The sequence below is a fragment of the Pyrgilauda ruficollis genome, unplaced genomic scaffold (assembly GCF_017590135.1).
Source record: "Pyrgilauda ruficollis isolate IOZ18807 unplaced genomic scaffold, ASM1759013v1 scaffold58, whole genome shotgun sequence".
NCBI lineage: Eukaryota > Metazoa > Chordata > Aves > Passeriformes > Passeridae > Pyrgilauda > Pyrgilauda ruficollis.
The window spans coordinates 701474-718226 of NW_024527488.1; the positions used below are offsets into that span (position 1 = coordinate 701474).

The 16753-nt window shown below is 40.4% G+C and overlaps 1 protein-coding gene across 2 annotated transcripts in view; it reads right to left on the reverse strand.

Moving 5' to 3' along the window:
- The window catches only part of TNIP3 (TNFAIP3 interacting protein 3), a 50119-nt gene extending 36205 nt beyond the window's left edge, over nt 1-13914 (reverse strand). The window contains exons 1-2 of one of the 2 annotated variants that reach the window (XM_041482324.1): nt 13707-13914; nt 12383-12525 (exon numbers count right to left, since the gene is read on the reverse strand). The gene's annotated coding sequence lies outside the window, so the exon portion shown is untranslated. Of the gene's footprint in view, nt 1-12382; nt 12535-13706 lie in introns of those variants that run through there. The other variant, XM_041482325.1, reaches the window with a different exon arrangement.
- Between the last annotated feature and the right edge of the window lie 2839 nt (nt 13915-16753).

Consider the following 16753-nt stretch of genomic DNA (forward strand, 5'->3'; position numbering starts at 1 on the left):
TGCACTGCTCTTGCCCCATTCTCTTTTTCTTTCCCCATGTCTACTTCTAGCTTAGAAGCATCTGATGTTTCCAAACCCTTGCTCATTTTACCCAAACTTGCTCAGTAATTCACTTTTATTTCATTTGTACCAAAGCAATATTTTGTAGGAATGCAATGTAAAATGAATGCTAGAGATGAGCCAGACTAAAAGCACAGAAAAGGGGAAAGGAGTTCTTTGGTTTGGTTTTCCTGCCTAGATCAACTCCATGGTTCAGTTTCACAGATCACCACCATTGCCAGACATTGTCCCAGTAGAGAGAACAGAAAAGAAACAATATGCCAAATAAATTAAAGTACATGCTAACAAAATTCACGCAAGGAATAAATCCACTCATTAAGTTACCTTTCCAGTAATGTACATTTTTCTGTTGTGAAAGTTGCAGGGCCTGTCACAGCCAGGCTGATTAAATTCACCTCATTTAAGCTTTACCCATATTGCAAAATAGCTCCAAAACTAAATGGAACAAACACCATCACCAGTGCTGTTGATAAACAAGACAGCAGGTTACACATTATTTGTGTGTGGCTGTCATGTAGGAGGAGTGGGAGGAAGAAATGCATTATTACAGTAAATGTGATTAAAATGGAAGAACAACCAGAGAAATAAAAGAGCATTTGATGAAAGAGAGCCTAAGCAACACTCACTGAAACTAATAAGAAATGGGAATAAAGCCTTCAAGATTTTTTTGGAATGAAGAATCAAACATAGAACATTTCTGCCATCTCCCCCCCACCTAAATATTTCTCAGGTTTGGTTTTCAGAGTAGCACCTGAGCCAGCCATTATCCTGCATGTCTGTCTGCCCTTTGCTGAAAATGCAGCTTCATACACTCAAATGCTGCCTAGAAAAAGCCACAAACACAGCAAGATCTGCCAATTGTCTCCTCCCCCTGTTATTTCCTGATAAAGTGCTGAGACTTCAATATAAGACAGTTTCTAAGTAAGATTTAAAATCCAAAGCTTGATTTTAGCCAAAAATAAAGAATAGATAGTTTCCTAGAGTAGATAGTTTTGTCTTGCCTAATTTAATTTGGACAAAATGAAACTGGTACCTGCCCTGTGTGATGCAGGAAGATTTAATACTGAATACCTTAAGCTGATCTCCATATTAAGGACAATTCTCCTTGATTAAGGTAACAGTAGATTTTGAGCAGCAATCCCCGAAAAGAACTTAATTTCCAGATGCCCTCCCATGGAGCTGTGATATCCACAACTTGATAAACACTGTGGGCTATGCTCCCCCATACTGGGTTTGTGAAAATTCTCCTCTTGACTCACAAATTCGTGTCAGTGGTGAGTGCAAAACACTGCTTTAAACAACAGGAACTTATTCAAAATCAATACAACACTTGTTTCTTGAATTAGAGCTGAGACAAAACCCATTTGCAGGCATGTTGCTCCCTTTGCCAATCAGCAAATTTCTAAACATCTTTGGACTGAAGACCTCGAGGAGATCTAAAAGTCAGAAGATTATTTCCCAGTGAGCATAAATCCCTTCTTCAAGTTGAAATCAGTTGCACAAACGACATCAAAAAGCCACCACAGTTTTGCTCAGCCTCAGGTGACACACATTTTACATTTTACACATTTACATTCGGCTCACCATGTCAGCTACTCCACACAGGCACCTGCACAAGTGAGTTTAAAGCATACAGACTCATTTGAAAGGCCACAAAACACGAGCTCAGTGCCAAAAATATCATGAACACACTTCCAACATGCAAAAGAGTCACATAAGAAGTGACCAGAGGAAGTTGCAAATATCATCTCACCGAGCCATCAAAGTCACACACAGCCTACCTCAAAACAACCTCAGTACTTCTGTTAAAATTAAAACTCCTCATTTTTAATACATTTAGAAGAAATCTTGTCTTCATGGCAAATATTCAGTTCAGCTAAAGCCAATTAGTGAACAGAGGTCTGGGTACGAAGTCCTTGACACTTTGAGCACACTTACTGTACACAATTTCTGTGGAAGCAAATGGTTAATAGAATACAAATTATTTTTTTAAACTATATATTTTGATAAAATGAGGCCCTCAACTATTAATTAACCTTTTCAATGCTATTTTCTCATTATCTGTGTCCAACTTTAATTTGTTCAAACAATTATTTGGAGGTGGGCAAGATGGGACAAAAGTACTCACTTATTTGTTAAATGTCAACTGTAAATAATGCAGTAAAAAAATGCTTTTTTATTATTATTCACTACCAAAGCATGGATGGGAAGCTTCCAGAGAGATAAAATACAGAATTGAAAAGGAAAAATGCTGCAGGATGAAAGCAAGATTAATAACTATGATATTCATTGATAGCACCCAAAATGTGGGGTTTTTGCTAAACAATTTTTAATAGGCTGTCACTGCAGTGAAACTGATATCCTGACAGGGACAGACGAAACTTTCTCATACAATCCAAACCAAAAGATAAAAGTTAGGAAGCATCAATTCCATGACTTTGGAATCAAATCTGTGCAGTATAAGGAGGTAGGATATAAAAGAGTAACAGAAAGGAGATTGCTCCAAGCACAGGAGCCACGTGCCCCTTAAAAAAAGGCACAGGCAGCCCTAGCTACAAAAAGCCATGCACGAAAAAGAAGGGATGTTTAACAGCAAGAAGACAAGAAGAGTTGATTTAGAAGAGGAATGCAGCTCTGTTCTATGTAAGATTCATGCCCTCCAAACAAGCTTCAAAAGTCCAGGACAAAGGAAGAAAAAAAAAAACCCCAAAAAAAACCAAAAAAAAAAAAACCAACAAAGGAGAAAGAAGAGCCCACAGAAAGGTAGGAACAATCCAAGTAGCCAGTAGCAAAAAACTGGCATTGCTTGGCTAGCATGGAACACCAGTCCTAAACAACTCAGAAGCATATGTTGCTTTCCACACATTCCAGCACCCCCACATTCTGGATATGTGGTACTACTGCTCCTGCCAGAAATTTGGACTGTGCCAGCAGCATATCATGAGGTCCTGAGGATCCAGAATTGAACCAAGGTAAGATGAGAACTTTTGCTTTATTTTGGGAGGGAGATAGAGCAGTCTAGAGCTCCTACAGCTGCCACAGCACAAACAGCAATGTGCCCTCTGGCAGCAAACAACATGGGCCCTGGAAAAAGGAGGCTGTAATATTGCAGTTCCAAGTATTCCTAACTCAAGGCTAGGATGCATCAAAACTTCTGAGGTGCAGCTTTGAAACCAATTCACAGCCACAAGGCAAGCAAAATATCACCTAGCCCATTCTCAAATGATATGTGGATTATAGAAAGTAATTTGTAGTAGATGTCCTAATGAGAGAACTGCCTAAGGGAATCCTGTGCCTGCTTCAGGCAGAGTCAGTAGCTCAGGGAACATCCCAAACTCCACAGAACAGATGAAACTTGACAAGTTCTCAGCAGAAACCTTATTTAAAAAGAGGGATTTTTGGTCAGACCCAGTATAGGTGCACTGAATCTTTGTAGCACTAAACTTACCCCAAAAAAAACTGTTTAATATAGTCAGTAACATATATGGCAATACATCCTTTACTATTGCTGTACTCTTCATTGTCCAACTTTATTCAGGAAGAGTAAATAAAAGAACATTCCTATAGTCATTCTATATAAACAGTAGGAAGAAATTACAAAGCCACTTAGGAAAAAATAAACCTTTAAAATATCAGGTTTTGGATTTGAGGTCTTTTTGGTAGATGAGAAGGGAAAAGAGGCACATGACTTCACTCTGAGGCTGGGAAGAGACCTACCAGTACAAATTTCCAATGAATGCAGATGTTACTCACCATATTTAGGGAAGGTGACCGTCTCTGCACTGCCAGGTTAGGACATCCCAGTCTCAAATAAAGGCTCTCTAAATCAAACAAGAACTAAGTGGTTTGGAGGCAAAAGGGTATCTGTGTATATATATCTCAAGATTTAACCTACACCCCAGGCTTAAGGGAAACCCCTTTCCTAAAGTCATTCTACCATTGAGTGCACATTCATCTCTCTCAAACACAACCCACACAGACCTACTTGAAAGCAGTGCTTGTAAGAGACCACAGAGGATTCCCTCTCATTCTTCAGATTAGCACGGAACAGTGACACAACGCTTCGCCCACGCACCAGCCAGAGCTGCTCTGTGGGAAAAGTGGTGGTCGAGCATGGTGGAAAAGCTGCATCAACTCAAATTCAATAGAACACAAACATCAATCTAGAAGCAAAATAATTTACTGTAAGGGGCAAATAGGTCAGGGAGCCATTTCTAGGAATGTATTTTTATTTAGAATTTATTCTAAAGGTTTCCCTTACAGAATCAGTGCTCAGTTTGACCAGCTACAGTCTCCTCATCAGCAGTGACATTCAGCTCTGCCCCTGACCAGAAACACCACCCTATCATATCTGATTTTCATTCTGAGGAAGAGCACTTATAGAGGTGAAGGCTGCAGAAATGTCTCCCCCTCAACCAGACAAGAAGTGATGCAGCATTTTCAAGAATCTACTATTTCAAGAATCTACTATTCATTCCAGGCTATAGCCCACTGCACACAGGAGTTGATTAGTCAAGTTTCACAGATGATAAAAATTATCGTGCTGTTACCTAGAAGTGAAAGATTCACGATAGGTAAGCTCAGAAAAACACTCATCTCTAAGTCTGATTGGTGTATCAGTTTTGGTTTTGATGACAACAAAACCTGTGCAGTTCTGCACCGAGGACTAAAAACCCTGCTGAGATTTTTAGGAGATTCCTGCTGTAACACTCGTGATCTAACTGCCCTGAGAGCATTCCCGTCCTCCTAGCAGAAATATCTCAGCTGCTCAGGAGAAGAGGGTGGATCTTTTTCTGTCAAAGCACTTACTCAGCTCCTCATATGCACACAGAGAGAAGTCATTTGCAAATTCATGTTCAATTCACTGCAGTTTGTTCAAACAAAATTATTCTGGAGGCATTTGCAATTATAACAGAGGAAACAACAGGCCAGGGTTAGGATCAGGATGTGGGAAACTAAGGTCCAATTCTTTCCCCTGCCTTTTCCTGAAGGGAGTTTAATTGTGTTTGTACCTCCTGGATCAATGTTTTAACTGCTGGAGATGCAGAATGATTTCTCCAGTCTTTTGCAATAATAGTCTTCCACTCTATATGAAGCATTTACTGTCACTTTCTCAGACAAAAATTAATTACTTCGGTTTGATGGTTCACACATTTACCAACAAGAGATCAGATTTACTGGCTGCCTGCTTAAAATAATTTTTTAAAAAATGCAACAGCACCAACATCTTCCACTTCTCAGAACAGCATCCTATACACTCAGCTCCACACCAGTCATTGTTCTTACCCTGACCTCTTGTTTAATTTTACCTAAGTATTTATAAAAAGCTAGGCAGCCAAACAGCATCCTATACGCTCAGCTCCACACCAGTCACTTGTTCTTACCCTGACCTCTTGTTTCATTTTACCTAAGTATTTATAAAAAGCTAGGCAGCCTCGACAGGGGACATCTGAAACCCAGCAAAGGCTCAGTAGCAAAGTGCTGGGAGGTGAGTGACACATACTCAAATCCAAGCAGCAAAAGAAATCAAAGCCAAGAGGTAATCCCCTGAAGAAAAATGCTTTTCCCACTGGATGACTGAATAAGAAGGGAATAGCATGAAATATCACTCAGCAATGCATTCATACAGAATACAGTGAATTTAGCCTTCTATGATTTTGGCTTTCACTGCACCCCAACATAGCTTTCACCTTTGGACTGACCAACACGCTTAATTGCAATGGGACTGGAAATAGTTCAGGGCATGGCTGTCATTTTGTCATCATCTGTCAGCTCAACAATGATGGGGCTAAACTAAAACTTTGCATGTGTGCAGGTCCTGGGTTTATTACCCATCGCTTGTTCAACAGAACTACTGTGGTTTCTGCCAGGGACACCAGGAACAGCCACTTTCCTCCTCATGCAGAACAAGGCAAAGCCAGGTCTCTTAAGGCTTTAAGGTCAGGTGCCTTATGCCATCCCACGAGCTAAGAGAAGTGACCAAAGATGAGAATTGATTCTGGTAAGCATTCCCTGAATGAAATGCAAACCACAAATATTTTAACTGGAGTTCTTCTGAGCCTGGGCATTTCCTGTTCTGCTGGACTACTCCAAGCACCAGCCATGCCCAAAGCAGGCACAGGCAGGGATGTGATGCTCCATCTGTGCAGCAGAGGTGAACAGGGCACAGCATCCTTCCTGCTTCCAGAGAAGAGGAGATGAACGTGTGGGCCCTTCCTTTCCTGTTAACAGCAGCTTCACAGCCCTCCTGACTCAAACAATTAGAAGGTTTTCTTTTTTACCTCCTGTAAACATTGGTGATATGAAAGTATTGACATTTTCAGCACAGCAAGGCAGGCACAACAAAGTGTTTGGTGGAGGCAGAGAAAAACAGTCAATGGAAAATTTGAAGGGGGAACCCTTTCATTTAACCTCCAGTGGAAAAACTGTGGGGATACAGCAGAAATCACCTTTTTACCTGACTTTCCCACTGCCCCCATTCAGAAGAAAACCCCTTGGGCTACACCACACAAAACTGAATAATAAAAATTTCATTGGTTCTTAGGCATACCCAAACCACTTATCTAAAAAAAAGGCCAGGTTGGATGGCTGCCATTCAAATTATTTTATTGTCCACTGAAGAACTGCTTGTTTAGGGCCTTCCCATAGGGGAAAAATAAGGAAATGAGTTAGAGAAAATTTAATATAATGCAAAGACAACAGCTTAAAGTACCAGATCCTTGGTGACTTGTAAAGGGCTTAATTGACATGTATGTATTATTCAGGAAAGAAAGAGCACAACAAAGAAGAAAGAAGACTGGGGAAAAAAAAAAAAAAAAAAAAAAAGGCAAGTTCAATAGTGCTCAAAACACTTTGGGACTCCAGTATTCTGGAGAGGCAACCTAAGAGAGATTTGCTGCCCAGAAATGTTCTGAGATTTAGCATGAAGCTGACACTTTGATACCACACTTAGGGCATTAGGAGATCGTTCTGCTGTCCTCCACACAAGCCTTACTCATTCCCTGGCTGTCTGCAGCTGTCCTCCTCTCTCTCTGAGGCACAAATGAGAACTGCTCCCACGCACTCAGGGCTCTCTCAAGCTAAAATTCTCTCCTCTGCTTCACTCACAAGTAGGTTGGCTGCTCTTTTTTACTTACCTATGACTTGAACAGGTTCACATGCCCCAGATCAAGAGGTAGCAGAGAGACAGCCAGTCCCAGCTGTCAGGTTTTTGAGGTGAACTGAACATTTAAAGGTGAGGTTATCTCTTATCCACTCTTCATACACTATTAAAATATATTTTTGTGCTCACAGGAGTGGCTTTCTGAGGGAAGGAGATGCTGCTGCCCAGCTCTACCCTAAATTTTAGTGAACTGCTTTGATTTTAGCTTGGACTAAAACAGCTTTTGCCTGAGATGTATTAAAAGTCAAGGCACTTCCCACCCATTTTGTTCCTGCTCACTGTGTGGCTTTACTGCTTAGCTGTGAAGAGAAGACCACCCACAACAAAATATCTCTTCCTTATGGAAAAATTGGAAATGTCACAGCTCCTTTATGAGGTCTCAGATGGTGATTCTATGAATTCCTTGCTTTTACTCAAATATATTATGCTATTTCACTGGATTTTCCTGAAGGTGCTCATGAAGTCGATATAACATCAAGTATGAAAACAAGGCTTTACATCAGGCCAGCAGCAGGTTCCAGCAGTAGCAAAGTTTGTGGGATCATGGGAACATCCCTTTTTTGTGTTTGTGGGAACATCCCTGTTTGTTTTTTGTGTTTGTGGGAACATCCCTGTCATGACATTTGTCAATCCCACGAACTTCAAGCATGCAGCTTACTGTCAGGAAGGTTTGACTACAAAGCTTTATTTTTTGTCAATAAGACCACCTTGACTGGTTTCCCACTCACTGGTCTCCACCACTACATTTTTTACTGAAGTACTGCAGTGTTTAAATTCTGGTCCAAATTGGAATTAAACCTAATTTTAAGCAGTGTCTAAATCCTCCAAGAAAGCATCTTCTCTTTCAGCACCAACTTCTGAGAGATTTCTTCCCTATCCATACACACTTTCACCTGTTTGCCAGCTACCAAGAGAGAAAAGTCAGCCCTGGGGCTATTCTAAATTTACTACTATCTACGTCAATGAGATCTTAAAGCAACATTTAGTGGTTTGACAGAAAATTGACCTTTACTATATGGAGACATGGTATTTTTGCAGGAAGCAAAGCATTTTCACCCAGATTCAGGGACTGCTAAAACCTGCAAGTTGCAGACACTTGCCTGCCTTTTGCTATTTCTTGGCTGAGCTGCAAAAATAAAATCAGACACAGATCCCAGAGGACTCAGAATTTTCTCAACAACTTGATCTATCACAAAACTAAGTTTTTCTGGTCCCTGATTTTTATCTCAGCAGCAAGGAATGCAATGAACTACTGTGTTCACCCAGAACAGTGGATACCTCCACAGACAGGGCTGAGAATGGAATAAGATGACAGACAACAACATGAGTCTGAGTTAAAAATAAAAAGAAAAAAGAAACAAAGTAAGAAAAGGAAGAAAGGAAATAACTCTGATGCACCCAGTGAGAGATAGTGTTGTTTGCCCTCAGCACAGGTGGCTGAAGAGAGGAAGATGCCTCCACCTGGGTTTGCAGCTGACCAAGGACAAAGAGAAGTGAGGCTACCTCAGAGGAGGTATCCTGGCTGCTGGTGGACAGGAGGAAAGGCACTTTGGAGGAGAGGAAAGTGGGGAGATGTGACACATCTACACTTCAGATGAGAATTGTACTCTTTCCCAGCTTCTCTGGAGGATCTGATGACCTTTCCACAAGCACCAGCATTCACCATAGCACTGAAGCAGAAGTTGTCTGCCCCACCTTCCCCATGAAGCATATGAATCTAATTTTCCCTTTTTGTGAAATCAAGAGTAATATCTGCTTACAACTCTGCAATATTGTTCTCCAAGTGTGTGGTAAAGCTAATAACCACACAAGAGAGAGCTCGCTGGCTGTTAGAAGCCAGATCCAAATATTCCTAAGGCAGCTCTCCATCCCATAAGCCTGTAGACACACACACACACACGAATCTATAAAGGCAAACACTCCTATATATCCTACAAGCAAACTGCCTCAGAGCTGTTTCCTGTTACCAACCAAAAGGACTATAAAAATGAAGGAACTCCTGATCTTAGGCTGCTGTTTCCACCTCATATGACCTTAATTTTATGGAAACTGTACCCTTGTGTTATTTAGATTTTACTCATAAAACATAGACAGAGGCAGTGTATAGGCATTGGGGAATAATCAAGAAAAATGTAAAACTTCTTTGAACAGCAAAGAAAAAAGTTATTAAAATGATTAATTTTTATACATGATGTAAGGAAAAGCCATTTGCTGGAGAGGAGATAAGGTGGGGTATTTTTTTATTTTCCTTTAAGAATAAAAAAAATAAGAAAAAACCAAGTTCTTGGAGCACTGAAATGTTGTAGCAAACAAGGTTCTACTTCCCTTATGTACTTCCCCAGCAATTACAACCTAGGAAAAGCATTAAACACTGAAGATTGTTTTATAATGTAGGGATATTTATCCACCTATTAATCATGACCTTAGTCTAAGCTTCTGCAGTTCTCTGTGCATCCTATTTTGAAGCAAGCCTTAAACCACAGCAGAGTGTCTGTGAGTCTGATAGATTACTACTTGTGAGTCTTCTAAATGTTTGCAAGCATTCAAGGTTAGTTCAACCTAAACTCCTAAAAAAGCATATTCAGCCTTTGTTCCCATTGCCTGAGGGCAGGCAAGCAAATCAGGCATTATAGAGCATTGCTATGGGATTCTGAGTCTTCAGCATTAAATACTTTTGAAGAGATGCTAACCCAAAAGCATTTTGGGGGTTGAAGGATGGAGCTGTGTCCTCCCATTCAGCACAGGCACTCCAGTCAGGAAGTTAGGAACTGTCTGTCTCCCAGTCTGGTTCAGAGCAAGGCCCTTTCCAAGCATTCTTAAGCATTCTTCCTTAGGAAATCCCCCCCACCTTCAGCTCAGAGTGTTTTTTTAACTGCTCTCTTTCTTACAGCATTAGTCAAAGGCCATGGGAAATGGTACATCTTTGTGGCTTTTATTAACTTATTTCCTTTCCAGCAATATGCTGTAAAACCAGTAGTGAGACTCTCTTTAAATTCAAGTGTTACTGTGGCTCTATCAGCAGCGTCATGGTCCTTTTCAATGCTCACTAACTACAGCCTTCTCTATTTTAATACTGAACACATTGATACAAAATGCCTCTAAATGGTGCCTCTTGTAATTTGGGGGGTTGTTTTGCTGTAGCCTGTAGAAGTTCTCGGGTGAACTCTAAAAATAAGGAAGGAAATCCAGAGCTGAAAGAGGGTGCAAAGTCAGCATTCAGAGGGTAGACCTGGATTACCTGCATCCCTGACAGGACCAAAGCCTACTTCAAATTACAATCTCCATCTCCTGTATGCACACACAGGGGTTTGGAAATTGGTCAAAACTCCAGCATGACAGAGCTCTGCAGCAGTTACTTCAGATGAAAGAAAGTGATAGACTATGGTTTCAGAACATTGCAGCTTAAAGCAGAATGGCTAAACCAACAGTAATATAGATATGAGGATAGCCAGATTTATAATGAAGGAAGAAAACTGAAAGCAATCTTCCACATCTAAAAGAACCATTCTTAAAGCAATTCAATTTTGAATCCCTAATGAACATAGACACACAAAAAAGCCCAAACCAAACTAGGCTTCTTGCTGAATGGATTTTAATAGCCTTTGCTAGAAACAAACAAACTATTATGGTTTGGGGGCTGTTTTTTCTTCTTTATGCTCAGCTTCAGAGATACAGAACTGCTTTTCAGCTAGAGATGGGTTTTGCTCTACTAGACTCCTAAGCTGCTTACTTGTTACTGGAATTGCCATTAGGCCTCTAGTAAACAAATTAGCAGCAACACTGCTTGCTCACCCTACAACTCCCCCAGACCTTTCTCTGCTTTCAGCTGCAACCTACGCAATGGAACAGGGTTCTATTTTAGCAATAATACAATTTCATAGTTGGAACCCCCTTCAGTTTGAAGCAAACAGCAGCAGTGACTCATCACAAGGCTTTTTTTTTAAAAAAGGGGATTTCCTACTGAAGTAAAGCACCAATGAACATCACAGGAGGCAAAAATCAAAGATCACAGTAAAGAGGGAGACTAAGGATTCCTCAGGGAGGCAATACAACTACAGAAAAAAAATGGCTTTTATTTCAGCTGGAGGCTCACAATCCAAACTGGATTGGTTCTTCTGAAACTGAAATGAGACACACCAGAGCTTGAGGCTTCACTCTGAAACCTAGCAGAGCCAACACAGAGCTGTTTACAGCAGCCAGCAGTGGTTTTGGAGCTTTTTATTCGTTCTGGATTCTGGCAGAGACAGAGCCATCACACACATCATCTTCAACGTGGTACCTGACACAGAACTAGGCTTGGTTTAACTGCTGGACCAGGCAGTAGAGGGAAATGCTATCATTCCCCAATACCTGGGCTCCTTCCATGAGTCACAACCAAGCACTCTGCTGCTTTCAGTAAGCATGAAGGCCACTTTCAAGTTACTATTTCTAGTAAAGATAAACTTCCCTGCACAGTGAAGGCAGGAGAGTGGTTGCAAACTACGTGGGCTGTTTCCTACGTGGGCTGTTCCTATGAAGGAGCTGCCTCCTGCCTTGAGTACAGATGCCAGCAATCAGGATTTTTAGTAACTGGGTGCTGCCCAGAGGGTGAGGTTTTCAGAGCACTGGCACACCAGGAAGTCTGCAGTGGCATCACGTTTTTGGGGAAACGACAGCAGGCAGAGCCTGAACCCAGGGTTGTTCTGCCACTGGACCACAGTGCTACCTCACCAAGTCACAACTCCTGTCTGCTTCAGTCCAGGAGAGAATGACAGCTGCCCAGCTTCATGGCCCTCCTGCACTCAGCCCCCAACAAGAGCTGTTTTAGGTATCAGCTTTGTACTAAGCTTGGTTACAAAAGTTCTAATTCTTCACTACAGAGAGATGGAAACTGGAGGCAACACCAGTCTGTCTTCTGCCTCTGCCCTCTCCCTGTGCTATCTGCATGCAAAGAAAACATCACAAAACTGAGCAACAATTCAAATATCTCATTTTCAAGTGCCAGGCATGGAAAGCAAGAAGTAAGCAGGAAGTATCAATATACATGAATTAAAAGGAAAGCAATATAAGGGGTGCAAAACAGCTTCATCTCTCCACAGGAGCTGCAGAAGACCTGGTCAAAGCCTCCCCCAAATTGTTTTTGTATTATTAATTACTATATAAATTAGAGTTCAAACTCACCCCTTTGTAAAGCTGTTATTGTTTGACAGTAGAATTTTGTGGAAAGCCTTTGAATAGAAAAGGTTCTCTGGACTGACTCATAGATTCAGGTGTTAGAGACCCCTTTCTACCTTTCTCAGGCTCAGCTGGTCCAGTGCTTCCATCTAGGGAAAGTCATGGAAACAAAACATTCTCAGTGGAATCAAGGACACCAATTAAAGGAGTACTTACACAACTCCACAGAAGCCTGCAGTGGCTAAGGGAGGGGTAGAAAGCCAGAGGCACCAGGCATTTAAGGGAAGGAAAAGCTGAGTGTTTAGGAAAAAAAAAAAAAAAATCACTTCAGCTGAGCTGTGCTGGAAGACAGCCCACAGCATTTTCTAGAAGTCTCCAATTCCTTCTTCTCAGTCAGTAAAGGATCAAGCTAATTTTCCATTCATTATACTTATGCACAGGAAGAAGAAATACTCTTCTGAGCAAGAAGAAACATGAAATCATTTTCAAATCTCTTTTCTGTTCTCTTTCCCAAATTCTCTTCATGTAGCAATTTATCTTGCTACATCTCCCCTGCTATAATCTCCACACCTACAAGCCCAGCAATAAAAATTTATTTTTATTTTGTTTGAATTATTTCAATTTGGTTCAAATTTTTCTAAAAAACTGGTCTGTCTCAAAAAAACCTGCTCTGTTCCCCCAGGCTTAGCTGAGTTTCATCTGCTGACCAGTGCAAGGTATTTTGAAATGCCAGATGGGTGAAGCTACAACCAGCATAGAACTTTAAGAACATTAGAGATATCAATTTTTTTACATCCCCTACAGGAGATTTTGTTTACCCCCAGACTTCGCCATCTCCACAAAATGAGAGCAAGCAATAGGAAAAAAATCTTTCAACACATCTAGCCAAAACAGTTATCCAGTATCACTCAGTAGGAGAAAAAGATCTTTCCAGTAGATGAAAATCACCAGAAGGTTCTAAAAATGAATTATTGGATATAATGAAATATCAATTAAAGTTCTCTAAATACTCATTTTTGAACAGCATTTTTTAAATTGTTTGGAATATTTTTCCTGGCCAGTTTTTCCTCAGAACATCAAACCTTGACCAGGCAGGACCATGAGCTGCGTACTGAGTACACCCAAATCATGCCAGCTGCAACTGATTTGCAACATTCCCATGTCTCATTGTTTCACTTGAAAGTGAATCTGAATATGTTTATTTCAACAAGTTAAATTTTATTTCTAGATAATATTACCTAGATATAGATTATATATATATATATACATCTACAACGGTTTAACACCTCAGTGGACTAAGGAAGGACAACTTCACCATGAGAAAGCTTACCTGTATAGTTTATTTTTAATTATAGGTGAGTGCAGTGCTTTAAGTGCATTTCACTATTCGGGCAGCTTTTTGCACAAGCCTTGCAGTTTATTCCTTCCCCAAAAGAGTTGAAGGCGATTCCGTGAAACATCCCACAAGGTGTCACTAGAGATTCATCAGCCAAAATACTCCTCGAACGCCCTTCCCCATCCTTGCTCCCCCTGCCTTGGAAACATGCTAGGCAGCTTTGGAACGGGATCAGCAAGAGTTAATGCCTCAGCAGGAGCGTCCTGGTGCAGCGGGGCCTTTCAGCTGTAAGCAGCAAGGCGATGATTTGAACAGTAAATGAACCGTACACACAGATCAATGGGAAATGCAAACAACTTCAGGCATCAGCTTTTCATGAACTACCTCAAAAATTCACTCTAATACAGAAAAATAAATTAAATCAATCGCCAGCTCTGTCTCAGTTCCACACTAGTATTAGAAAGGATGATTTGTCTCATTTTGTTTTGATCATTGACAGTTCCATGACCATCTTTCACACCTAACCCTGAAAACTACACACGTCTTGCAAAAATCTGCTATCAGATATAATTACGTGCTTGCTCCTCATTTATAGTTATCATTAAGGCCCTTTCTATTGAACACTGCATGAACATAGCATGAATTCAAAACTACTGTGCTGAATTTAAAAATAATATACTCCCTACCACCCCCCTGTATTTCCCTTTCTTTAAAAAAAAAAAAAAAAAAGACCAGATCTCACTTGAGAGAAGGGCTGCTTTAGCAATTTGAAAACCATCTCTGATGCAGCTCTCAGGCAGAAATTACAATTCAGTATCTAATTTTTCATAATCTCTAAAAACTCACTTGAGAGAAGGGTTGCTTTAGCATTTGAAAACCGTCTCTGATGCAGCTCTCGGGCAGAAATTACAATTCAGTATCTAATTTTTCATAATCTCTAAAAAAACAGTAGTATTTGGAGCCTTAGAAGATGACATAATTACTCACAGGTGACCAGAGGCACAGCTGACTCAGTACTCACCTGCTCCAAGTACACCAGGGGTAAGGACTTACCTTGCCTATTGCCTGGCAGACACACAGCTGCAGCACATCTTCCAGGTATGAAGTTCCAGGAGCATTTGAGATCTCCAAAATGTATTTAAAAAGCCAGGAAGGAATAACATGGCTACTCTGTAAGTTTACTTTGGAGAGGAAAATACCATATGCCAAGAAAACTAACATTAATATGTTCCCAAAAAAACCAAGCCAGTGTTCGCCTTGTTTTTCACAAGCTTATAGAATATTTCCATTCAAAAGAGCTGATTACTGTAAATTCAGAAAGTTCCTTTGCCTGTTCAGGTTATTTTGCAAACAAATCACTTTTGTGGCTATGTCCTTCTGTGCTCCTCTCCTCCACTAATTAAGTGGGTTTATTCTACTTCAGACTTTATGAACACACATCAATACCTCACTGAAAAAATATTATCATTCCATGAGCAAATTATGAAAAGACTTTCCACTTTTTTTCATGGTTTGTGTTACCTTGGATAGTCAGGAGTCCTATCCTCCATTTACATTCTTAAGAAGAGCAAATAATATTTTCATTTGTCCTAGTATTTATGGAGCCTTAAATCACTATGGCAAGACTTGTATTTTACAGCTGATCTTGACAGGCTGCTAAATTTTTTTCCCTGCACAAGGGTATTTTTTGCTTTTTTCCAACTTTGACAGCAAAGTTCTTCCACTCCCGTTGAGAATTTAGAGTTATTTCCAGTGTGCATAAAATGTTTAAATGAATGTCTGTGAAGACCGTAACAAAAACAAATCACTTTTTCAGACCCTTTATATTTTTAAGTTCACCATTTAGGAACTGAGATTTCTCCTGATTGCTAATAAATAACACTTCTTTCTTTTCCCTTTTCATTTCCCCTTTGGCTTCCCTCTACTATATCCCCAGATTTGGGAAGAGGGATGCCTACAGCTAAAGGCTTTTTAGTACACTCAGGGGAATCTGGGAATGACTTGTCTCAAGGATTTCAGAGAACCTTGATCTCTATTTTTTTTTTTTTTTTTTTTTTTTTTTTTGTAGATCCACTCACTAATTTGTATTTCACATGCTCAGCTTCAAAAACAAGAGAGACCTAAGAGTGGTATTCATTTGTTTTGGCAAACAAGTTTGCAAAGCAAAAGGGATGACTTCTAGATGAAAATTTAACCATCTGAGATACAATAAAACCAATTTTGACTGGGTTTTTGATATCACTGGTCCTCGTTCATTCATGAGCTCCGTTTTTCAAAGCACTATTTCACAAAGGAAAAAAAAAATCCAACACCTCTCTCCATGTTTCTCTCTAACCCTAGGGAAAGAACTCTATCAAACCCTTACCAAGTCCTGCCATGAAATACATGCTCCCAAACGCGTGCAGGATAACAACTCCCCAGGGAGGGACTGGCAGAGCTCAGCTTTTCATGTGCAGCGACGGTGCCATCTACAGCCCGAGCGAGGCCACAACCACCCCACCGAGCTGCTGGAGCCACAGAGAGCTTTCCCATGGGTTTTTTGCCACACAGCTGCTCCTCCAAAATTCAAGGATGCCTGAGGATGAAACTTGAATATGATATTTAATACTGATATTTAGTAGGATATGTTTTATACTTTACCTGTGGAGACACTAAATATTTTCTAGCTGTTGATTCTCAGGCTGCATGGTTTTTAAGAGTCTTCAGTTATGGACTGAACTCATTAATAGCTAAATTGGGTGTTTAGATGATGTTTCTATGGAAACCATGTGTTAGAGGCAAGAAGCAGAAGAACATTATATTTCTGTTGTCACACACACACAAAAGACACTGCACAGAGTTGTCAGGCTACCAGAAGAAAGTTACTGGACCTTTTTATAAGCCATAGTTTAGCTGTCATCTGTACAATAAAGACTGACATCTATGCTTGTTATTTCAAGCAAAAAACCCCCCAACTCTCGCAGTGCAGCTGGCACATTACTGAGAAGCTCCATTTCCTAGGAATTAGAAGTTTGTAAAGTCAAAGAAAGAAATATTAAAAT